The following is a 22,663-nucleotide window of genomic DNA, read 5'->3' on the forward strand; positions in this document are numbered from 1 at the left end:
AGGATGAGAAGAACAAAGCCACTCTTCAAACAAGGCATACAAATAGGAAAACATTCTCAGGCTGCTTGAACGGCCACAGAAAATTAGCAGGATCAGCCCTAGGCAGCACAACTGATGTCATTACTGGAGAAGGGAGATGCAGTCATCAACACCGCCTTGCGACAGTGAGAAACTCACCTAAATACAACACAAACAGCCCAAGGTATCCAACATGGAACACCCAAGGTGAAAGGACTCCAACACTACCATGAAAATGCCCAAGATGCAGCATACACAGTTGTTAACATCAGATTATCACCCCAAACACTCAGCAGCTAGGCAGGATGTTTAACCCAGGGGGTTTAACACAGGATGCACCTTTTGTATTTCCCTGCTGCAAGCCAAAGAGCATCCTCTGGGCTCGTCCCATTGCAAGGATTTCAGCAGCTCTTGGCACTCATATGTTTGTCCCCAACAGCTCTCTTACTGGATTTTCTGTCCTTGGGAAGTGTCATCTTTGTCAGCTTTCAGGTATCAGAAGCTGTATCCCCCATCACCACCTAGAAGGGCTCATGATTTGAAACCTGACGTTGAAACACCAATCCTGGGGACCTACAGCAGAGCTAGAAGGAACCCCGGCCAGAAACTGGACCGTAACTCATGGGAGCCATGAGTTATTTGAGATGTACCCAGCAGTCAATACTTGACAAATTAACCTTCTCAGAGAGAAGTGAGCTTCTAATACACCTGCTCCAGATGAGAGCAGCAAGATTTAAATAGGCCCCAGATTTGCATAATACCCTTACGATAAGCAGCACTTTGGCAAAGCCCTGCAATGCATGAAGGATTTATTTCGTGTCTCATACATTTCTGTATTCCAGAAGAGGCAATTCATCATTGTGCCAATACTTCAGAGATTTCACTGAAAGCTCCAACAGCTCTAGATTACCAAGGAATTATATATTTTTCCCCACTGAATAATCATTCCCAGAAGCCTGTTAGAAAAAAATTCCCACTTTCATCACGTAGGTTAATGACACTGCAAGAGATGACATTCACTTTTAATGACTACACAGTCAAAGACATTGAAACCCCTCTTTTTGACCAGCTGAATGCCTCTGTTCATTACTGTGTAATTTGCAGCTGTATTTAGATACGCACCCAACACCCTACAGACAGAGCTTCATCAATACCTACATACATCCTTCAAGGAAGGAAAAGATTCCAGACGTGATTCCACTCTAACACTGTAGTTAGACTCACCCTGCAGTAGGGACCATACAAAAGGGTATGCCCCTTCCCGTGGCCCTTGCATTCAGCCTCCTGGGTCCTGTCTGCACCGCCAGCAGCAGGCACACACCAACAAAGCTGTGTCCTGATGAATGCAGATCAACCCCTGCCTAAACACAGCTTTCTGGGAGCTCTCGCTGTTGCCTTCCTTGGCACTCAAGTTGGCTGACAAGGACAGGAACGTGCCCAGCAGTTGGCAATGAATTTAAGCCAGGTTTAACTACTTTGTTAAGACAATGTCGGAGGAATCCAGCAAAGCAAACACCAACTCAAAGTTTGTGGACAAGTGGGATATTAAGAGAATAAGGAGCTTGTATCCCACTGGCTTGGAGGGATTAACTCTTTTAAGCTCCTCTTGAGACTGCCAGGCTTGAATACGATGGTGATGAGGCTACAAAACTTTCCTGTAGAGACCGACAGATCGATCAGCCCAGAAGCTATGAGAAACGTGTACCATCTGGTAAGAGCTCTGCATGCATTATCTTACATTTGGTATTCTGTGACTGGTCTTTAAACCCCCAGCCCCTGCTCTCATACACATGTGGTTTAATTCAATCAGATTTCCTTCAATGGGGAAGTGATTTTCAGGGTGCAAGGACCATGTCAGACAGTGATGTTCAGAGTGGGAAAACCTTTTGATAAGGGGAAGGAGGTTACTGTAAATCAGAACAAAAACGTACCATTGCCGCTGGAATCACTGGAAATTATTGCTGTGTTGTTTCCTCCAAGTCTTTTGCTGCCTCTACAAAGAGGCCTTTGGAAAAGAGTGCTATTACTGGAAGTATACTTGTGCTTTTTATTTTAATGCTGTCAAAGATTGTGAATATAAAATGTGCAAAAATCTCAGTCCTATAACAACTGTAACTTGTAGTGTCCCTTAACACTTGAAAACACTTCAAAGAGTAATAACTAAACACACACAGTCACTAAAAGGAGAATGCCAGTGCACGGAGCAGAATTACTCTGGGGAATCCCTTGGTCTTCAGCATGAAGTCAGAGTACTAACAGTGACCTAGCTTATGCAGCTCACAGGACCTTGCTGCAGGATCACAGCCCTGTGCCACACAGTCCAGTAATGTCTGAGCCCTGCAGCCTGATCCACCCAGACCCAACAGCAGGGCAGAGCCTTAAAAAGCACCACAGACATGAAAATAGGCATGGGAAACCCCAGGAGAATGGGCTTATGCTATATACAGCCTATCTTTAACAGGCACCCAGTAGGATTTTGAATATTCCCACCAGGAAACATTTCCTGCATTAGGCAGCAAAGAACCCAAGATGCAGCTGGGCAGAATAGGAACTTTCTGCTTCTCGGACTGATTTACTCTTTCCTTACTGCTTCTCTGTAGAGACAGAGGTGACAGGGCCAAGCAGCTCTGCCAGCACATGCTGAGATGTCTCTGAAAGCACGCGGAGAAGGAACAAACTCACCCGAGCCCCGCAGCAGCCTGGAGCTCGTCCTGGGACTTCTCCGGCTCCACCGAGCCCAGCCCCGTGCCCCAGTGTGGTGACTCCATCTCCCCTCGCTGCACTCCTGCTGCACAGATCCCAGCAGGGCCGCTCTGCGGGACAGCTGCGCACTGATTTACAGTAGGAAGACCCTTTGGTAGAGCAACAATTAGAAGTGTAATCATTTTTTAAATGAAAACTGATCCAAACCTGACGGGGATGCCAGCACTGACTGCGAATCCCAGAGGAGAGGGCTTGCTTGGGAGATTTCTGGAATTTCCTGCTTCTGGACCAATAAGAGAGAGCACAAGAGCATAATGATATATTCTGATGACAATGGGCCATGTCACTCATTTTGCTTTTGGCCTGGAACTTGGAATTATAGAGGAAGTAATGAGAAGAGCAAACTTTTTTTTTGCACTTAGGTTTTCTCAAAGACTCTTCAGGGAGGTAGGAGCGCTGCTCTTCCATCTGTATTCTTTCACCCATCCCATCTTTATAGACCCTCACCTGGCAAATTGCATATGTTTCTGGAACATGTTCTCAGGAATTTGAGTAAGGGATATTATAGTTATAAACAAGAACATCCGCGCTGCCTGGCAGACAGTGCGCTCACTGTGTTCAAGGGAGAATAAATCAGACATTTCAGAAAGCCTCCAAAAAAAAAAAAGGCAAAACTCAAGGGGACATTGATCCACATGGATTAGGTGGTTCTCACTTAAAATTTCTGTGCACCTTGTAACCTTTCATATATCAACACCATCAATAACCCTGGGAGACAGGTAAGAGCCGTTATCCCCACTGCTCTGATGAGGGAACTGAGACAAGAAGAATGTGTGCTCAACGCAAACCAACATCTTGAATGCTGACCTTCCAAACCCTCGATGGATACCTTCACACCGGGCAAGGCTTCCTCCCGGGGCCGTACTGAACCTCAATGAGTGCTAAATCTGTCACAGCCTGGGTTTGAGCTGGAGGAGGTGGCTCATGCTGGCTGGCCCACCCCTCCCCACCCACTCCATACCCAGCACAAGGGTTCCAACATCGCGGTCACCGCTGCTGTGCCACCCAAGCGAGGGCTCGGGTGCCAAGTGCTTGGCACTGCACATCCAGATATAAAAATAAGCCGGTCCTTACAATCAGATAAAGCAAAGAAAAAATTAAGGCAGGAGGGACCCCCGAAGATCTCCAGCCTGAACCCAAGCAGGGCTGTTTCCAAAAGCAGACAATGCTGCTCACAATCCTGCTCAGTCAAGGTCTGAAAACCTTCAAAAACGGGGACTTGGGGAGCTTGAAGACCCTGCTGCCTGACACGTCCCCCTCCTTGAGCTGAAGTTATCGACCCCGCTGCTGGTTTGGAAGACCACCTCCCTCAGCACAGCCAAAAACACAGCCGTCGTTGTCCCCCCCCAGCAGGGTCACCCCGTGCCCACGCGCTGACTGCAGAAGCGGTGCTGAGCTCTGCTCTTCTACACAAGGGGCCCGTTCCCAGCCTGATGACAGGGAAAAGGAGGATGTCATGAGAAAGGCAGCTACGAATTCGCAGAGGCCAGCCCTTAGGGTGTTTGCAGCCCGCTCCCTACCCATGGAGGAGAAACCCCAGGGGTGCAGGAGCTGGGAAGGGGCTGTGGCAGCAGAACCGTCCTGAAGAGCCAGATGCAGCTCGTGTGAGCCACAGACCAGGCAGCTCGGGGCTCTTCAGCAGTGAAATCTCACTGTTTATGGCCCAAGCCAGGCTCACATGCAAGCCCTGAATCCCAAACCCCAGCCTAAAACACAGGCAGCAGGTTTGCAAAAGCTGGACCCAAGCCCGGAGCTGGATTTTCCAGCTCTGGCCACCTTATTGCACCAGTGTTTTTGCATTTCTGATGTCAATATCATTTTAGGTAATAATACGTTTCAAGTCAATTCACTGTCTGGCCTTCATGCACATACAAAGTCTGACAGGGAAATAAAGAAAAAGGAACATATTTGATAGATTTAAAAGCTGTTTCCATTTGGATTTCCTTTTAATGGAAACATTCTGTTGTTCTTTGGTTTTGTACAAGTAGAGGGGGTGCTGGATTTTTATTTTTTTATTTTTTTTAAACAGAATATAATTTAGGGGCCAAGTTTGAATTAATGGGGTCCTGTCAGTTCCTTGAAATAATGCTTTGGAAGATTGCAATTGAAGTGTTTCAAAAACAATAGGACAGACATTAGAGTAGATAGGAGAGAGCGGTGAAGTGGTCTCCAGTTCTGGCTTTTTGCAATTTTTAATTTTTTTTTAATTAAGCTTTTAAAATACAAAAGTAAATGAAAATACAAAAGCCTCATATGCAGATGTCATCTCGGGAATAACCCATATGTAGCCACCACCCAGACTCCGGCAGCTCTGTCCACCAGGAGCGGGGTGCCCCAAGGCACGGGGCCGAAGCAGCACAGCGCGCGTAGCCCAGCACCGACGGGCGAGCACACAACTCAACACTTCAGTACGAATGTGGAACAGCAGAGTAGCACACCCAGCGTGGCAGCAGCAATAAAGCAAGCCCCCGAGGAAAATAACCCGCAGGAACAGAACCTCGCTCAGTGTCTAAGGGCTTTGGGAAGTCCCAGCACTGGTGGAGCAATGCAGAGAGAGAAAATTGCACAATTCGTTCCCCTACAAGCATTTACCTCGATTGTTACTGCAAAACACCACTTTGATGGGCCCATATTATTACAGGGATTTGGCAGAGAACAAAACGCCAGTGAAGTCATTTCCCACCCCCTCCCCTTTGAGCGACCGACCCGGAGCTCGGCGGCTCCACGGGACAGCAGAGCCGAAAATCCGCCGGCAGCAGCCTCGGGGAAGCTCTGAGCGAGGCCTCGTGGCGCTAAGCCTCGCACACACCGACCCTTTGTCAGCAGCACATGGGACAAACAGGAGCCACTGCCCAACAAATCAGTGCAAGGAAAGGCTCTACCCAAATTCCACCCGTAGGATTTCCAAATCTGCCCCACGTTTTCTGTTCTTCCTTGATTATACTGACATCTAAAGGTCATCAAATTTACTGTGCTAAGCAAGCTTCCCGGCCTGAGAGCTCCCTCTTCCCCCCCACCTGACCTCATCTCTAAAATCAATGAACATTTGTTACATTAAGAAAAATGGGAAACTGAATATAGTAAAGATCTGCCACTTTTTAAAGGACTACAGAAAAAAAATGTTAACTTCATTGGTACAAATGCATCTGAAGGCTCAAAAAGACAAAATAATTCCTATCATACCTCGAAATAGCAGACCTGATCCTACATTTACCTCTTTATTACACAACAAGCTTCCAAGAACAACCTCCAGGGTTTCACCAGCACAAGAAGGAAAGAAACCGACCCATTAGATCAGAACCCAGCAGGAAATTGTTCTGCTACAACCATTCCTGAAGTCCAGGCGCACTCAAACTGCTGGACAGGGATACTTCACAAGGTCCAAACCCCACGCCTGTACATCAGCATATTCTGGGTGGCCAGATCCTGGCAGACCTGCCCCCATGCCAGGCACTTCACAGAACATGAGCACAAAGCTCCCGAAGTGCTGGGTGAGGAGCAGAGCCGGGGGTCCTGCCCCCAGCAGGGAAACAGGCGCCTTCCAAGGGCACAAGGGCTAAGGGGACAGTTTGCTTAAACCAGACATCACAGTGGGATGCGATGAGCTTCGTGTGCATACGGTGCTTGGTGTCCTGCATCCCACAGCTCAGCACAAGCCCAGCTGCTGAGCTGGGCCCCCCAGTGCCCGTGATGGGCACGAGGCAGCTCCACAACCATTGAAATCTGCAGCTGCTGGTACCGGGGGGCCGCAGGCAGCTCCCCAGCTGGAAGGTAAGCGGATACAGCCCGTGGTCCATCAGGTCAGCTCAGCATCCCCCCTGCAAGCAAACAACCTGGAAAGCCAGGCAAACCCTGGGGACATTTCAAAAAGAAGGGCTGGTCTCAAAAAGGGGTTAAAGAGAGGGCAACAAATTTATTCACACAGAAGGTCTCCGAAGGGGGACATCCAAATGAAACAAGGCATTCACTCAGCCCTAACCCCCCCCAGCTCCACTGAAGGGAAGCAGCCCCCCGAGCTCATCTGATGCTGTCAGAGGAGCCGAGAGCTCAGACAAAGCCGTGTGGCAGCACAACCCAGAGCCCCCGCCTCCATCCCGAGCGCTTTGAACCGGTGTTATTATTATTTATAATCCCGCACACGCGGGCACAAAGCCGCTGTCGGCTTCCTGGAGCCAGCCCCCTCGAGAGGACAAAGACCCCGCACTTGAAGGGTGAGCACCGGCTCCTTTGCCCCCACAAGCCAGGCCACTTTAATGCAGACTGGCACTGAATTAGCCACTAATCGGATTAGGAAAAATTGCTTTAAACTGACAGGCAGCAGGGAAAGGCGCCCACCTCCTCCACCGAGGCACAGGCCAGGGCTTCCAGCTAACCTGAGCACCGCAGCCTCGCACCCAAAGCATCCCTTATTTGTCCTACAATGTGTTTGGTTGTCTTAATCGCAGCTGGAGCAGCTCCATCGTTGGGGAAAGCACCCTGAGCACCAAGGCTGCAGAGGTTGGAGGGGTCTGGGGATGGCCAGGGCAAGCAGCAGTGACGATGCCTCGGCCCTGAAGAGCTGTGATGGAGGGACAGAGGACAGTAGGGTTGGCAGCATGCATGGCTGGGCCCCGGAGATGTTCAAGCAGCAAATGGCATGGAGAGCAGAGATGTCAGACCCGCAAACCTGAGCAGAGATGCCCTAAGGCACGACGCTGCACTCCCTGCTGCCAAGCCTGCCTGAACAGCTGCCCCAGCTCTCCGAGCACTGCTTCATACCCAGTTAGTGCTACCTGCCCACAGACCTGCTCTCCCCTGTATGTTCTCTGATGCCTACTGAAGCCTGAACACACATCACATCTTCTTGCAGCCGTGTCTTTCTACTGCCCCGTCACCTGCTTTGGTCAAAGTGCCACGAGGTGAGCAGCTTTGGGATCTCTTTCCTTGTCGAGTCTTGCTGCAATCGGTCTGCAGCTCAAGGGCTGTTTTAAAGAGCTGTGAGTAGATAGCAGCAGACCTGCAGACACGCGACGACATCACCTCTGTTTCCTTTGGGGACGAACAAAAAGAACAGCAGAAGATGAAAGCAGAAAGCGTAGCGGCTCTGTCCCCAGAGAGCCCCAAGGCAGCCGTCAGATGACGAGCCCACAGACCTGGAGCTCCTGCACGAGGAGCTGGGTACTCTGGCCCCACAGGAGCACCACAGACCTCGAGACCAGAGCCGAGAGGCTGCTAGTGGACCATAGCTGTCACTCCCCCAGGCCATCGCCCCAATACCTAGACATGCACCTTACAAGCAAAAGCAAAATATCCTTTTAAGTTTTAAATGTTGATCCTGCAGAGATAGGATCCTTCTCCAAATAGAGCCCCAATCCTGGAGCAATTCAGACTTCGGTATTCAGGCAAGAACACCCCAGCATCACTGGGACTGCTGCCCAAGTAACAACTACAGGATTGGGCTCCAGATGTTTTGACTTCCCTGGCAGACTGATGTCATTGGCACGCTAAAACAAGGGGTTGAGTTCCTTTCCTCACCACGACCTCCCCTCGCCGAATTAGAAGGTTTATTTGTTCTAAGATAAAGCACGGTGACACATTAAAGATGCCCCCATTTTTCCTCTTAGATCAGCTTGACATCTGGTTCAAAAATGTTATGAAACACTCTCTGAACCTGCTGTGGAATTGGATATTATGGTATTTCACCAAGACGTGGTTCAAGCGAACTTTCACCTCCGAGTGAAAGTTTGAGTGTTGAAAGTGAAAACAGACCATTGAGAGCCTTTCACTGGGACAGACCTCTCAGTGACACTGGATGTAGGGAAATAATTGCAGATGGTATTGTTGTGGGGGAAATATCACCTGCCATGAAATTTCACCCCGAGTGAACATTCAGTTGTTATAAGATCATATCGTTGCGCTGCTCCATTGCAACACGTTGAGGCTGCAGACTTGAGCAAGGTCATTCCACAGGAAACCTGCACACAACAACAGGGTTTTGTTCATCGTGGTTAATGATACTGTGATGGGAGGGTGGGGGGAAAGCTTATCAAAATATTTTTGCAACAGATAGGACAGCTTTCAATGAACAGGACTGCTCTTCTCATATCCATTTCCATGAACAAACTTCATGTTTCCAATAGGGAATCAAAAGCAGCACAAATGTACAGTTCAATATAGGTAGAAGAGAGGGATTTTTTTTTAAACAATGTAAAAACTTTGTATATAATTTAAAAAAAGAGAAAGCTCGTCATCTTCTCTGAATTTCACACACACAACCACCTAACAACTTCTATGTTCCTTGCAAAAATGCTCCCTCACAAAGCCCCTGGCTGACATGAGATCTCTGCCTCTTCCTCTGAGAAAAGGAATCCAGCAGGGATTTCATCCCTACAGATATGTTACAACAGAGGAGTGATGCACATGAAGACTTCATAGGTCTGAGGCTCTGCAAGCTGCTGCCTTTGCAGACTTCAGGGCACTGCAAAGAACTCCTGGCACAATGACCACTTCCCCCTCAGGTAAGGAAGCAACTTGACATGGGAAAACCACTATGGGGGAAAATTAAAACCAAGCCACCCCCTACACACTGCTTTGACTATATGTGCACTTCCAAGTCCTGTTTCCATAACCCCAAATATTGAAGCCACCTGCTTTTCAGGTTGCGAGTGGCATCTCCTCCCAGGGCATGCCCAGGGCTGGACCAGCAGCAGTTACCTGACCCGTGCTGTCAGTGAGGACCCAGAGCCACGCACACGGAGCAGGAAGATGCTGGGAGCACTGGCAGGGGTCTGCACAAGGAGCAGAGAGAAGTCACAGCCTGGGGTTAGCGCAGGACACGGGGTGCCATCAGCCTCATCCATGGTCAAAGCTGCTGCGTGCAAACTCCATTCACTGCTGTTGTGTTCCTCACTTCAGCCTGTTCAAGTCCCTGCAATTGCAACCACTAAATCTTCCTTCAGTTTTCATGTAAAAAAGCTTTTCCTTTTCGAACAGCCTAACCAGTAATCCCCCCCAAAAATCCAGACTTTTAAGTGTTTTACAACCTGTTAACAGCTAAAGAAACAGCCCAAAACAATGTCGCCATAAATGCAGACAATTGTGCTTTTAATTAAGATTCACAACTTCGGTTTTTTATTGAAGGCCGTGAAAACGTAATGGGTTCATTCACTGCAGGAGGGGGCTGAACCTGTGCTGCCCCCATCCCCTCACCTCCCTGGGGGGTAAGGGCAGCGCTCACCACGCAGCCCTGCAGCAGGAGAAGCCCTGCTTGGCCTTGGACGAGCCAGTGATGGAGCAAAGGGACACCAAGAAACGATCTGTGCCTTTGCCATCATCCCTGCATCTCAGTCTATGGGAAACCTCGCTCAGCGTGGAAGTGTAAAAAATACACAACTGCCCCCAGAGGGGCTGTAACTGGGCTCAGATCTCCTCCAACAGGCCCTGTCTGTGCCTTTGAAACAAGCAGGCACCCAGGGCACGTCCCAGCAGCACACATCAAAACGGTGGGAAAGCGGAGCAGTGCCCCTCCCTCCCGCTCACCCTCACCCAGCCATTAAATGCCTCTTGCTGCTGGTTTTTTGATTTCTGGGTGATATAATGGCCTCGTGAAGAGCTGGCTGCAGGGAGGCACCTCCTTGAAATCGCATCGGTCAGCGCTCCGGTGTCCCACTCAGCCACGCAAACACCCGGCCACTGCCCCGCCACTACCTCCGGGTCCCCAGGACATGAACACCCTCAGAGCTGTCCCCGAGCCAACACGGTACAGATGCCAAACAAGAAGCTGGAGAAAAGTGAGCTAACACAGGGCTTACACAAACTTCCTAAACTTAGGATTGTCTCAGGCCCACTGAAGGCTGCCTGCAGGCTCAGCTTACCAAGTACTGAGACCAGAGGCTCCTTGGCCCCTCCGAGCTCTTTCCAGGACTAAAGCAACCACGACTGCTTGATGCAGTGACCTCTGTAGTCACACATCACTCCCTTGGGGGACTATCATTTTTTCTTAATGTAGTGAGGTTGCAACCATATGGCCTCAAGACTGAAGCAAGGCAAGCAGCATCTCTGCAGGAGGGTTCACATAGATGAAAACTTGGTTGCATTCTCCAGCCACATCAGCTGGACAAATACAGTAATGCCTGAGCTCATCTTCTTCCTGCCTACCTCCTTCTCCATCCTCTTCCTGTAGCGGCTGGAGAACATCTCTGTGCATGGTGTGGTCATGCAGAAAGAAAGGGGTTTCCGATAGGAAACAATCTTCTGCAGCCAAAACCCATAAATGAGTCTGTGCATGACATGTGTCCCAAGAAGCCTTGGAAAACCAGCATTTACAGGAGCACGTTCCTCGGACAGCATCCTGCTCGAGACAGAGGGTTTTTAAAGTTTAAACACATGAGCAACAGAGCTGGAACCGTGACTTCCCAGGGAAGACTGTAACGGACCAAAAAATGCCCCTGAGCTCAGGGGAGCGGGATCTGCAGCACCAAACGGTTTGACTGATCCTCTGATATGGAAATGCAGCTGTAACCTACTGCTCCATTTCCAGTATTTGCCATGGTCAAGTATTTGAAAGAAGCATTTCAGGATCCTTTTCAGCCGCCTATGCAATCTGCACACTTCTCAATTTCTAACCAGAGCAAAGGGAACTGCCAGCCACAGACGATACACAAAACATGGGCAAATCCTACAAGCTGCTTGTAAGAAGTTGGAGCCCATGTCATTATCAGTCACACAGCCATCTTCCTCGGAAAAGCCAGCACAATGCCATCAGATTTATGTTGCATTTTATCAGAGCTAAACAACTTAGAGGAGCAGAAAGGAAAAAAGAAAGACTTGGTGCATGAGCCTCCTGCAGGTGTGATTTGTGCCTAGGACGCCAAGCAAGAGGCACATGGGTTTGCTGTGTTACGTAGCCAAGGCAAACAAGACACAGCAAGATCCAGTTGTGGCCCCCTCAGGATCCATAAAGCCGCCTCTGGGAGCTGTGGGGGGCACGTTAGTCCTAATTGTGTCTTGTTTAACTTGGCTCTTTGAACAGCAAAGCTTTCGCTGCCTTGGCTACAGTCACCAATCTCACACCTTGGCGGGACTTACCTCTCTTCTTGGATTGGCAATTAAAAAAAAATCCCTGATGTTGATACATGCTAAATGTTTTTGATCAAAACCCACTTAGTTTTACAAGAAATAGTTTGGATGGCGTGCTGAGAACCTCTGACCAACGCATCAGGGAGAAGCAGACACTACTCACCCAGGGAGAGTTCCTCCCTTTCATACTCCAAGTTCTCGCTGGTTGCCATCACCTTTCCCTGGATTTTCCCCTCCCAACTGGCAGGAGAACAGACTACACGGAGCAGAGGCTCAGCGGTGATGTACACCACTCCACAGACACAGGTATAAACCCCAGCTGCCTCACTCCTCGCTGCAGCCACTGACACACACACAAAGCGAGCTGAGGAGAGCCCTTCTGAGGAAGAAACACCCAACACACATCTGGGGCTACTCTGGTGACTTCCAAGGGCTGTACAAGTGAACAACTGCTCCTGTAGGGCATTTCCCATGCAGGCATAGCCCTGCACCACAAACACAGACTCATCTCGAGCCCAGGAGGATAAGCCCTGCAGGAGAGCTCCATCCCATCTCCTCGCCACCAGCCGTGCCAGTGAGCACACAGATCCTGAAGCCTCAGAGCAGGCAGCCCCTGCAGCAGCCTGGGAGCTCTGTGAACGAGCGTGAAACTCCTGGCACTGGCTGTCTTTCAGATTAAGCTCAGCCTCTGGTTTCCCTCTGCACTTCTTGTTTTGGCCCAGCGAGGACTGTGTGCTCACACAGAACTGGTCCAAGCTCGAGGAACTGAGGATGAGGTGTGATACTGTCACGCCTCCAAGTTTGAGGGATTTGTTATCTGGGTACAAAGATGTAGAAAACTGATGTGGAAAAGACACCAGGTGTTTGGTCCTTCCTCCTGCAAACTTAATAGCAAAACCACAAAGCTCAAAGAAGCTGACTTGACTGGATCCTCTGTGCCAGGGCAGGTCCTTGCTGGCCCACCTCCAGCTCTGCTTGCTTTGTAAATGCCTCCGGTGTCACTGCCCACCCTGCTCCTCAGCAGGCAGGGGATAGGGATCTTACCTCAGCACAGCACCTCATCTACATTTTGTGCTCCTCTTCAGAAGGTTGATGCTGATTTGATGGCCCTGAGGTCTGCTTTGACTCTTCTCCCCACTCCTGTGGGGCTGTGTAACCCCATTCCCTCCCTCACCTGCAGGTTGCCCCACCAAACAAAACGAAAAGGCAACCGGATAAATCAGCAGCACACCTTGTCCAGTTGCTCCCATCGTAACCACATCCAGATGCTTCACTGGAAGCTACAAGGAAGCCTGTTGGGGATAGTTATCAAATTTAAAACATATCCGCTCCTCTACCTCTTATCAAGCTGTAATATTTCCCCTTTTAGGCTCAAATACAAACATAACTCACAACACACAGCCCTTATCCAAAACAGCAGGGCAGACAGTTGAATATTTACAGTGCAGACTAGCCCAGGCATGACACAAACTTGGGGTCAAAATCCTGGGGCATGAAAGAAAGCAGCTCCCTGCCATGCACACACAATAACCCTGCTCCTAACCTCACCCAGCATCCCTGCAGCTGCTCCACTGGGAGCTTTTCTTTTTGGAAAGTCTGCAAGCAGAACTGCATGTGGGATTCCCCAATTGTGTGGCCACCGTGTACGGTGACACCAGTGCTTCCCTACCCCTGCTGGTGACAGCCTGCACGGTACATCTCCTGTTATGTTCATGTCTTGAGGGCACCTGGATGATTCACATGCACAGTTTGTTCACTTACTTACCTGGCAGCGAGTGAGCCTCCAATTTATATTAAAATTTCCTCATTGTAACCCATAAATTCATCACCTTGCACTTAAATGTCAAATCACTCCTACCGTACAGCTTCTCCAGTTCTCCTCCTATTGACGCCTCCCAGCAGTGCACCAGCAGCACGTGCGTACTCTGAAAAGGCAATATTTAATAAAAGTAGCCATAAGACCACTCCATAGGACACCACCTCACAACATCTTTGGTCCTGACAGCTCCTCTATCAAGATCTGTCACGTGCCCTTTAAGCAGTTTCTTTGAGACCAACACAAAAACCTTCCCTTAATGCCTACCTTCTACAGCTAAGCTAACGATTGCCTGGGGTGCACTAATGCTACTTCCCCATCTCCAAACAAAAAAGGCAGATAGCTTACAAAGTAATAATGTTTAACCAATCCAATACACCTAAATTGAAGTTGTATCCCATCCTGCTTTCTCTACCCTGTGTCATTAATGATCTTTTCCCCAAGATTCATTGTAAGGCTTTTCCTGCTATTCAGGTCAAATTCAAAGGTCTGTAGCTACCCATTACCACTAAGGCTTTTGTTACGGTCGCTATAAAAACACAATTAAAGCTGGATTACAGCACGCTTATGCGGAACAGTATCTTAATCCACAAATGGTCCTGTGGAAGCCACATTTGGAGTCAGATCCTCGCTGGTGCAAATAAGAAAGCTGGAATCGAGCCCAGAGGAGATTAATACAACAATACCTCCCTAATTCACGCTAAGGGTGAGGAAACCACATCGACTATTTCAGAGTGAAGTGAGTAAGTTAACTACAAATAAACGCATCGCAGAACGCTCTCCTTTTGAATTTCAAACAGTGATCTCTGAGCAAGTATCATGGTGCACCGAGACGAGAGGAGCATGCTATATATAGCTAATGAAATCTTGCTAACATTAGACATGGCTATAGCATCTGTTACTAAATCTTTGCTGAGGAGGGTAGATAGACCGCAGCGTTTCTAGAGAGCTTATAAGAAAAGCGATTTATTGAAGGGAAGCTTTGTTAGCTTCTATTGTACATAAATACAACGTTAAATTGAGGCTTAATATTTACTGCTGTGTCATCTCAGAAGGCAATTATCATCAGTGCTTGAGGCTAGATCCTCGAGTGATGTAAAATACCAGAGCACCAGTGATTTCACTGACTGCCGTTATTACTCTTTAGCCAATTTTCAATCAACAAAAAGGAAATTATGCCCAAGGCATGGCTGCGAGGCTCTGACCTGCTCTCATGAACTCAATCTGCATCTACAGGATGGCCTCTCCTAGGAGATTTTCACCTTAAAAACACTTCAGCATCTCCAGAGCACTGAGCAGCATCCCCAGAGCCAGTTTTTGCAGGAGCATCTCACCACACATGACCTGAAGCCAAGCCCTGCAGGCAGAGCAGAAAACACCCCAGGGCAGGGCTGTAACTCTCTTCCACAGAAAGACTGACAGCTTTCCTTGAGCTCTGGGCTCCTCCAGACCAAGCACACAGGGAAAACAGACTGACCGTGCTTCCCTGCAAGCGCTGGGGATCTGCTGCTGGAGTGCAAATGTCACTTGGCTCTCCAGACCCCACTGAGGACCTCGCTCAGGTATGAACTCTGGCCACTATTCAATACCAAACCCCTGTCCTCTGCAACCCTGCCAGCAGCGTGAAGGGGGCTGGAGATCACTGGCACAGCTCTCTGAAAGATTAGGGTAGAGGAGCACTGTTACTGCCTGTGGTGTTCATCACCTCCTGAATATGGCAGCTGATGCTCAGCCCCTGCTCATTTTCCCAGTCCTCAAAGGCCCCCAGTAACAGCTCGTGCAACAATAAAACCCTCAAGCATCAAACTTTCCAAACAGAAACACAAGTGCCTGGGTCCAGAAGCCAAGAGAGGCCAAAACCCACCTACAACAAAATTTCTTTCAATAAGTCTCCCCTGAGAAAGCCCCAAAGCCAGAGAGCTGCAGGGCTCCAACACCACAGGAGCAAGGCACTACAGCCCTGCTGAGCATCCCGATGTCCTGGTGCAAACATGGAGCAAGGGCCAGCCCAGGAGGGCAAAGGCACAGGGAGGAACCCTCCTCAGCACCGCAGCACCCCAGGACACGATGCTCTGAGCTCACATCCTTCTGGGGACAGAGAGGGAGGGAGCAGCCAGTCCCCCCTACCACAAAGCACTGTCTTTGTGCAACTTTGAGCATTAGCTCAAACCACAGCATTCATTTCTGGGGCTGATTCTTGCCTTGTGAAGCAAGAGGAGCCAGAAATCTGAGGCCACAGGTAGGTGGCTGTGTCCACCCAGGCATAAAGCCAGCAGTGGTATTCACTTAAATGCAGGAGCCCACTGGAAAATATCTAGTCCCTGACAGCATTCTCTAGGTACCTAACTATCTTTCATCATCGTGGTGTTGAGCAATAACAGTCAATAACTTGCCGGCATCTTGGATAATATCCATCTGCACTTTGCTTTCCAGCGACTTATAAAATTTCTGCCTCGCAGGACCCCATCCGATTCTCCCTTCAATTTCACACTTAATTAAGTCCCCGGATCAAGTCTCAGGATGGATTGCTCACTAGACCAGCAGCCAGAATTGATGTCGTATCGAGATGATGGGAGGGAGGAAAAAAAGAGCAGGAGCGATAACAAGAGAGGGAGGGAGAAGAGGGAAAGCTGCTTTTATTTCAGGGTTAAAAGCTTAATCTTCTACTAAAACGGTATCACATGAGAGGGAAAGAGTCTCTTATCCATGTGATACTGCTGACCCAGGCTTGGTTTAGAAGCTGTAATATCATTCCAGGAGAAAATTATGTCTGCAAGTAACTTTTCTTCAGAGACAATTAAAAGGAAACGGCTTGGAGAAGAACATGGGACAGAGAAGGAGGGCTGAACAGTGCTCATTTGGGACGGAGACACACTGAGCCTCTGATGAGGAACACTGTGTAACCAGACATGGGTAATGGCACAGCCTACAAGGGCTCAGTATGATGAAGTGCTCAAAAGCTTGGGTGTTTCTCTGAACTTTCTCCAAGCTCCTCAATTCAGGCTGAACAGGGCTACAGACCTCAGGAGTTAAACCCTTCTCGGGAGATTTCTGGAAGTTCCTGTTCTGCTTGGAAGTATCACAAGAGGGCTTAGTTTTATTGCTGCTATTTGGCGTTGCAATTTCCAGTATGGTCAAACCCAGGAAGGCCAAAGGCAATGAAAGAGGAGAGCTAACAACATTTTTTGAACATTGTAAAAGGCTGAATTCAGGCTCACACTAAGCAAGTCAGGTCAGTCTCATGGGCTCATACAAGTAGGTTTTCATAGCAAGGAGACTTCTCTTACTACCTGCAATTCTGGTAAATAAGGGGTCTTCCAGCATCTCTCAAAGATTCTGAAACTTTGCTACTCGGTGAGGAAGCAAGAGAGCATCATATGGGTTCTTAAATTCCTTCATTTGTTGTGTACACAGACTGCTCTACATAGCATCTGTCTGGGACAGTTTAGCATCAGGCCATCATTTTTAATCACATTAACTGGAACAACAAACTGAAATATCCTGCTGAAGAAATCCTAACACTTCACAAGCACCCCCTGCATTTAATTTCTCACCTCCCCTTTAACATGCTAGATAACATAGAAGGGACAGCTCATGCTACATGCTGCAAACACTGTCACTGCCCATTACACAGCACCCAGTTTGTCACCATCTGTGGTTTTGTTTTCTTCATCTATTGCAATGTCACATCGGTGAATTTAGAGCCCTTTGGCACAAAGGGTTGCTGGTTTGACACTCAGCCAGAGCACATTCCTGGCCTCAAAATACAACTATAGACTCTCGTACTAGCCACCTGTCCAGAAAAGTGAAAAAAAATCTTATTCATTAAAAGTAATGAGGTGGATTTAAGCTAGCCACCTGCCCTAGAGCTATAAAGGGGCTTTCGGTTTGGTATTTCTAAATTAACAAGCAGAGAAAGAGAAGACAGATTAGAAACTGTTAATGACAAATGTGGCCCTTCATGCAGGTTTTGGTAGCGAGCCTCTGCAGTTGCATCATTTGTCTGGTCCTGCTGTTACCTGCCTGTCCCTCGCCATGCAGGGAGGCGATCTCTCTGTGTACCTGTAGGGTTAACCCACGGCCTTCCCAATTCAGCCACCACCAGGCACAAACACCTGGGTACCCAGAAATCCAACACTGCCAAAGCACAGAGGGCTTCCAGTACAGGAATGCTGTGAGGTACTGATGGCAAAGTATCTGCCCAAACCCAAAAACTCACAGTATCTGGGAGGGCTGGAACAGGCTGTGAGAACTCACTCATATTCACTTTAAGAATTAAAGTTTTGTTCTCTTGGTTTCGAAGCAAACACAAAGAACATTTGACATCTAAAAGACAAGCAGCAGAACCCACTCTTTTAGTGTAAATTCTGTCGATTCCAAAGAATCTTAATTCTCCTTTTCACTAACCCAAGGTGACAGACACGAGGTGGCAGAGTGACACGAGCTGTCCAGGCAAGCAGACACAGCCTCCCTGCTCCCTCCCTTGCTCAGCTGTCTCCAGCCCAGCTGCTCCTACCTCCCATGGACAGGCCCAGTCAGCTGGAGGTGCACAGGCCATGTACAGAGGAGAAAAAAAAAAGTTGTTGGGTTTCACCTTTGCTGAACCAGCATCCCCAACCAACTGGTGCAGTGGCCGGGCTCCTCTGCCATGGCCCAGGCTCCTGCAGCAGCGATGCACCGGAGCTGTTTTGCCACCTGTAATAAAAGCCCTAACACTGACCGCAGCTAAGTGTCTGTCTTGAAGATGGGAAAGCCCAGAAACACAACAAACAAAAGTAATTCAGCCCCAGACTGGAGAGGATTACAACTCCCTGCCATTCCCATAAAACAACCACCACCACAAGTCCCCAGCACAGATCAGGCCCAGGACACGATTCCAGCGCTGAGCAAAGCCCATCCCAGCTGTTATCCAGGAGAATCAGCCAGGAGAAATGCTCGGATCCCAGCAGCACACGTTACTTACACGACAGCTGAAGAACACCACAGGAACCACACACTGCTCCTGTGTTAACACCTCACCATTTTGACTGGAAACTGGGGATAAACCCAGGTAATAACTCTGCACAAAGCCACTCTAATTCCTTACAGGAGGCCTGAGCAGGAGCCTCACATCACCACGTTGGGGGCAAACGGGCACTGATCGGTGCAGCACAGGCCAGATCGCCCCAAGCTGCAGCATGAGGCTTCCCTACAATGTGCTGTAGTTTAACTGCACTCACACATACAGGGAGCTGTGTGCTTACTATTTTATTTGCTTGCCTGGTTCTAGGGGAAGGGGGAGGCTTCCCTGCAAGCCATCGCCTTTATCCTGACATTTGGCTTTGGTAAAAGCAATTTTGGGTTGAGCCTCGAACAATGATTCTCACCACCCTGCTTGCTCTTTTGTCTCCTTGGACACACTGGCAAATTCGCTCGAAGCTAAGGCAGGAATTTAGCAGGGCATGAAGGGAGCAGTTAGTGCAGCGAGACAGCTGGAAATGGAAAGCATGCAGTGTGCTGCAGTTTTTAATTGTTTCTGCTGTCAGAAAACAACCCAGGAATGGTAGCTCATAATATTTCCTGCACATAAAATCCTAATCATTGCCTTCGTGGGATCCATTCACTGGCAAAGCAAAGACTTCCCCAATTCTATATTAGATTTTTGGGAAGCATCCATAGGATTTTCTCTCTTCACACCTGCCTACATGGAAACCTTTCACTCTGCCACTCTGTCCTTTGTTCCCATGAAGACTTCATACTTCACACCCATCTGCCTTCAGGAGAGAAACATTTCTAAGATCCCAAGTAAGCTTTTCTTTGTTTTTAGACTGTAAAGCTTTGCACTGCTATAGCAAGTCTAAGCAGGAGACAAGAACATCTACTTAGCACTTGCAGAGCACTTCACATTTTTGGTGTAAATTACTGCAAGGACACCTGCCTACATCCCTGGATACATACCTCTTGCTTCAGTACAAAGTTAAATTTAAGAAAATGCTGATAAGACTTTCCAAGTTCTCTGAACAACTTGGATCCAATGCAGTCACTTAAATATTGCAGCACTCGGGGCTTGCCCTGGCTGTGGAAGAGATGGGCTGAGTCCCCTTGGGTGGAGAAATGGATAAAGGAAGCCTCTCTGAACTTCACAGATGCTGGGTATAAAAGGAAATGCTCCAACGTGGCAGAAAGGTGGCAGAAAGGCCAGGGCGAATCTATGGGGAGGCTGAGAGCAGACCGCGAGCATCCATTTGCACAAGGCTGCTCTGGGCTGGAAGCCTTACAGAGGATCCCTTAACCACAGGATTCTTGATCCCAGCCATGGGACCAGAAGCACTGACCCTATTTGATATATGACTCTTCCAGTTCCAGGCAGCTCTCAAAGAAAAAAAAAAAAAAAAAAAAAAAAAAAAAGCACATGTATGGCCCAGCACAGCTTATTGTCTTTGTCTCCTTTCAGCCTCAGGCAGCACCAGAGGCTGTTGCGAAGCCAAGCACAGAACCCAAAAGCCCCGCACACGGTGGTGCAAACCTGCCCTGACACAAGCAAAACCCAGGCTGGAGGTGAGAGCTGAACCACAGAGCTAAAAGCAGAGGGGAGAGCTACTGCCTTCTGCTGTACTTCAACAGGAGCAGCTCCGATACATCCAGAGATTGCTGCCCATAAACACAAGTGGAAGATTACAGAAATCACATCAGGGATATGATTCCAGTTGCTGTTTTGCAAGCCAGAAATCTAAGAGCGAAGTACACATACCAGAATTAATTGCAGCCACAAATCCAAGCGTTTGAATTTATAAGTAGCTTTTTTTGTGGTCATAGATCAAGCAGGGAGAAGTAAAATCTTTGAAGATTTCCACAGAAAATTTTACTATAAATTTAAAAAAAAATACAGAGCAAGTTTTGTGAATAGGAATAAATTCTTTGGATATATGCTGACCCAAGGCACAGTAGGGATCTTTTAGTCTGTGATTTTACCCAGCCAGGCATTTTACAAAGGGAGGGGAATACTGAAGAAGGGCTGTGAACCCAGAGGATCCATAGGATTCTCCTTCACACAGAGATCTGGAAACAGCCTCCTCTTCCCCTGAGAGGGGCATCTTTCAGCTTCACGATTAAAAAGGTAAGATCTCACAATAAGACTACTGGACGCTTACATTGGCGATGTCCTCCACTTGTTATCTCAGCACCTGGCCACCACCTCCAGGGGTAGACGAGGCCATGGAGCTGCAGGAGAGCCCCATCAGGGCCACGATTGCCCGAGGACCAGGAAACCAGCAGGGCCAGGACTGTGGGACATCCCCACCCCGGGCAGGCAAGGACACAAAGCCAAGAGCACAGTGCAGGAGATGCTCCTCTGACACCATCGGTACCGCTCCACGGTGGAAAACTTTCTGCTCAAGCGCATCCTGTTCCTCCTGTTCTCCACTGCAAGTTTCCTTCCCTGCTGATGGTAACAAAGGTAACAGGAAGGCTGTTCCGTATTTCACAATTCGCTTTAGAGAAGTCTTTTTTTTACCCCCAGCAAGAAAAGAAAACATTCGGGGGTTTGTTTCAACACCTTGGAGGAGCGATTCAACTCCCCACATTTTCACGGTAATAGATTTTTTTTGCTTCAAAAAATGTTAATCTATTTAAAAGGTCAATTTATTTTAAAAAAATTCTTTATGAAAGGTTTCAGAGTGCCTTTGACACTGGATTACATCATGTTTCCTCTGACATCTGAGTCACAAAATGCTCAGAGCAGGATTTCCAAGCCTTCCCTTTATTTTCTGTTCTCATGAATTCCACTCCCACTGCGATCAATAGGATTATTGCCACAGGCTTCGACAGAAGGGCTGGCAAATGCTGAACACATTTGAAGACCCTAACCTCAAAGTCAATATTTTCCAGCCAAGAAAATAGCACTTGAGTTATCAATGAATACGTCAAACAAGAGACCCACTATGAACAGAGCAGGCTGGTAAATGATCCCCAAAGAAAAAAATAACAATAATACTATAATGTAACATGTTCCCTACAGCCTGTGGCAGTTTGTTGTGATGAAATTCGGGTGGTTTAAGGCGCCTGTTAAGTGAACCAAGAATTAAAGCAGTATTTCTGAATATCTACAGAAGAACAGTGATGAATAGGACAGCACACGGCTGTTATCTCCACCCTGTACCCCAAAGCAGGATCAATCCTTCCTGCTAGATGTGCCCCAAACCACTGTTAAACACCTTCCTCACCTCTTCCAGTGGAACCTCTCCAGAGCTTTGCTACCATCGGAGGGGCAGGGGGACGCTCCTCTCCTCTCCTCTGTGCTGACAGGTATGGCTGCTCCTGCCTACAAGCCTCGGATGTCAGTTCAGAAGTCCTCCTGCTCCTCTTTACAATAGCTTTTGCACTCATGAAGCCTGTTCCACCAGCCTTCTTCTCAATCTTCTCATCTCTAAATTAAAACACGAGAATTTTTTTTTCTTTTATGCCCCTTTTTTCCAGGCCTAAGGGCCCAGCTGCAGACTCTTCTGTAGGACCAAACCTTCCCTGAAGTCCAGACCATCAACACTTGCGTGGACGTAGACCTGAGTGTTCAAAGCCAGGCAATTCCAAACTCCCAACACCAGCATTCCTCTTGATTTCCAGGGTTCATTGAGCTCAAGTCTGTGCATGACCCCTCTCACAACAAATCTCAGTATCTTCTGCAATTTAAACTGTCTCAGCAAAAACGGGCCTGTTTAGCCTGGAACCTGCCGTTTCATAGTTTCATCTAAAATAGACTTCATCAGAAATGTCCTTGCTAAATGTTTCACATGTTTGCATAAAACTTTGGTCAGCACAAGACCATCCAGGCCTGGAACTATGCAGTGGCAGCGGGATCAGCGAGCCTGCAGCTTATGGCTCCGTGCTGTACGCCGATACTTAAATGGAAGCCTCTTTCAGAGCGGTATTAAGGTTTAGGTCTTAGAGCTGAGGAGCTCTAATCCTTTCCAGTAGAGGCCAATGGTGCATGTAAGAGTATTAAACTCGGTATACATTAAATCCTAAACATTTCCA

At 48.3% G+C, this 22,663-nt stretch overlaps 1 long non-coding RNA gene across 2 annotated transcripts in view; it reads right to left on the reverse strand.

Annotated features, from left to right (window-relative positions):
• LOC137841818 (uncharacterized) overlaps nt 1-22,663 on the reverse strand; it is a 69,998-nt gene that overhangs the window by 25,989 nt on the left and 21,346 nt on the right. The window contains exons 3-4 of one of the 2 annotated variants that reach the window (XR_011088770.1): nt 13,668-13,763; nt 13,070-13,130 (exon numbers count right to left, since the gene is read on the reverse strand). The exons of the other annotated variant lie outside the window; for it this stretch is intronic. This is a non-coding gene — a long non-coding RNA (uncharacterized lncRNA). The remainder of the gene's footprint in view (nt 1-13,069; nt 13,131-13,667; nt 13,764-22,663) is intronic. 2 annotated transcript variants of the gene reach the window in all.

The sequence above is a fragment of the Anas acuta genome, chromosome 18 (assembly GCF_963932015.1).
Source record: "Anas acuta chromosome 18, bAnaAcu1.1, whole genome shotgun sequence".
Taxonomy (NCBI): Eukaryota; Metazoa; Chordata; class Aves; order Anseriformes; family Anatidae; genus Anas; species Anas acuta.